The sequence below is a fragment of the Apium graveolens genome, chromosome 8 (genome assembly GCF_009905375.1).
Source record: "Apium graveolens cultivar Ventura chromosome 8, ASM990537v1, whole genome shotgun sequence".
NCBI classification, from domain to species: Eukaryota; Viridiplantae; Streptophyta; class Magnoliopsida; order Apiales; family Apiaceae; genus Apium; species Apium graveolens.
The window spans coordinates 113,981,398-113,984,173 of NC_133654.1; the positions used below are offsets into that span (position 1 = coordinate 113,981,398).

Genomic DNA, 2,776 nt, shown 5'->3' on the forward strand with positions numbered 1-2,776 from the left:
TATTTTTAATATGTTTTGTGTTAAATCATTGCAGGGCACAAGTCAGAAGAAGGCAATGAGTTTTTTAATGTTTTTATGCTAATAAGAGGTCAGAAATGGAGTTTTGGAACATCACACGAAAAAAGGAGCGTAAAATAAGAAAAATCAGAGTTTCGGTCAAAAGGCAGGCGCTCCCGCGCCAGAAGTAGGGCGACCGCGTAAGAAGTTCCAGCAAGGCAGCGCGCCCACACCAAAGGCAACGCGCCCGCACCAAAGGCAGCGCGCCCGCGCCAGTGTATTTTTGCAGAATCCTGATTCTATTACGATTCTGATTTTCTGAGAGTCCAGGTCCATTTGGGGCCTGTATATAAAGATAAAAAATGTTTCCGCGCCAGAAGTTCTAGCAAGGCAGTGCGCTCGCACCAAAGGAAGCGCGCCCGCGCCAAAGGCTGCGCGCCCGCGCCGGTATGTTTTTGCAGAATCCTGATTCTATTATGATTCTGATTTTCTGAGAGTCCAGGTCCATTTGGGGCTTGTATATAAAGATAAAAAACATTTTTAATAACAAGGAAGAAACGGAGAACAATACGAAGACCTAGAGCACACGAGACAACTAAGGAAAAGAAGATCTAATTTCATACTTTTTTATTCTTCGATTTAGGTGATACGTTTGGATGCTTATTTTGTTCTTGTTCTAAACCCTAGTACTTTAATATTATATCATAGTATTCTGAACTTATTTATTACCTTGTTTTCATTAGAACCCATGGTGACGATGTGTTCAATCATGAACTAATCATTGTCATGGGGTTCTAGCGGATTTATTTATGGATTTCAATAGTTAATTGTTCTGAATCTTTAGTGTGTGGTGATTTATGATTTCCTAGTTTGGTTGTGCTTATTCGTCTTTGATGCGTAGCTAACATCTAAGATTGTTTGTTAATCTCTTTTGAAATGATAGTGAATATAGAGATTTAGAACTTTCCATGCTATCATAGGTTTATGTATGAATTGACATGCATAATTGGTAGTGTAATTTTAACCATCGTACACACCCTATGTAATCACAATAGATAACCTGTTCTTAAACCATTATGTTTTCAAATCTTATAGACATATAGGGTCTAAGCATAATTGGTGTCTATTTGGCTTCTATCTTGATTTTGGATGCTTAGTAGTAGGGTATATCTATATCGAAAGGTAGCGTATACTAATTTTGTGTTATCTGATTAGTTATCATCACCATCGCACACTATTGATAAAGGCATAAAATTTGAATGAAGTATGTAATGAAGTTAGAATCCCATGTTTTATTCTCATATAAGTAAATCACTTTTAATCTCATAGTTTATGCATGCTAGTATAATCTCTTAAGTAGTTAATCAACTCAAATTTGTTACTTGTCTTAGCTGTGAATGATAATCATATATTGTTGCATAAGTGCATAATCTGAACTTAACCTAAACCAGTCTTTGTGGGAATGAACTTGAGTTACATCTTATACTACTTGTGATCACGTACGCTTGCATGTATTTTCGTGTGTGCTTTAGTGCAAAAAAGTTTTTGGCGCCGCTGCCAGGGATCAGTGTTAAATTTTAGTTTATGTGCTTGACATCAGTGGTCGTTAAAGTTCATTGACTCAGATTCTTTTACTTTCACAGTTTACTTGTTTGTATTTCAGGTACTCTAGAGAGCGTGTATGTGAACACGGTCTCAATCTCGTAAGGAAATAATTGAAGAAGATAAAGTGGTTGAAGAAGTGGAAGAAGAAGTTTTTGAAGAAGTTGAGAAAGTTGAAGAAGAAGCGATCATTACAATGGGAGAACCAGTAGTACCAACGAAAGCGTTAATGGATTTTTCTCAACCAAAAATCAATGATATTCAATCTAGCATTGTCAGGCCAGCTATCGCTGCTAATACCTTTGAGATCAAGCCTAGAACGATTTAGATGGTACATAATTCAGTCCATTTTGGGGGTGCTCCAACGAAAGATCCCAATGTGTACATTAGGGATTTCATCGAGATCTGCGACACTTTTAAGTTCAATAATATCTCTGATGATGCTGTGAACTTGAGGCTTTTCCTATTCTTTCTAAGGGATAAGGCTAAGAGCTGGTTATACTCTCTACCAGCTGGTTCAATTTCTACTTGGGAAGATCCTGCTCAAAAGTTTCTCACTAAATTCTTCTCTATGGCAAAGACAGCTGCAATCAGGAATGCCCTTCCTCAATTTGCGTACAATCAGGGGAGTCTCTATGTGAAGCTTGGGAGCGTTATAAGGAGATGATGAGAAAGTGTCTGCATCATGTAATGCCTGACTGGATGGTGATCAATTGCTTTTTTAATGGTTTGAGAGCACAGTCAAGAAATATGCTCGATACAGCATCAGGTGGAGCTTTATGGGCTAGAAGCTATGAGGAAGCTTATAATGTGATTGAGATGATGGCTGTGAATGAATATCAGAATCCTACTTAGAGGCTACCACAAGGCAAGGTAGCAGGAATTCTGGAGGTGGATACAGGTACAGCTATCGCTGCTCAGTTAAAGGGGTTGACTATGAAGGTCGATTATATGACTAACTATGGTGTTCAACCGATAATGAGTGTTTGTGAGATTTATGCAGGATCGCATGCGACGAAGCAATGTGCTATATCTAGTGAATCAGCTCAGTTCGTGAGCAACTTTCAGAGGTCGCAACAACATGTTCCTGCTACTTATCATCCTAACTTCAGTTGGAGCAATAATCATGTTGGTGTGCAACAACCATACCAGCAGTTTGGAAACAGGCCTTTCAATC

At 38.5% G+C, this 2,776-nt stretch overlaps 1 non-coding gene across 1 annotated transcript; it reads right to left on the reverse strand.

The window, feature by feature from the left end:
* Positions 1-2,185: 2,185 nt before the first annotated feature.
* On the reverse strand, positions 2,186-2,291 carry LOC141681671 (small nucleolar RNA R71). The gene has a single exon (XR_012559098.1). It is a non-coding gene; the product is annotated as a small nucleolar RNA R71 (small nucleolar RNA).
* Between the last annotated feature and the right edge of the window lie 485 nt (positions 2,292-2,776).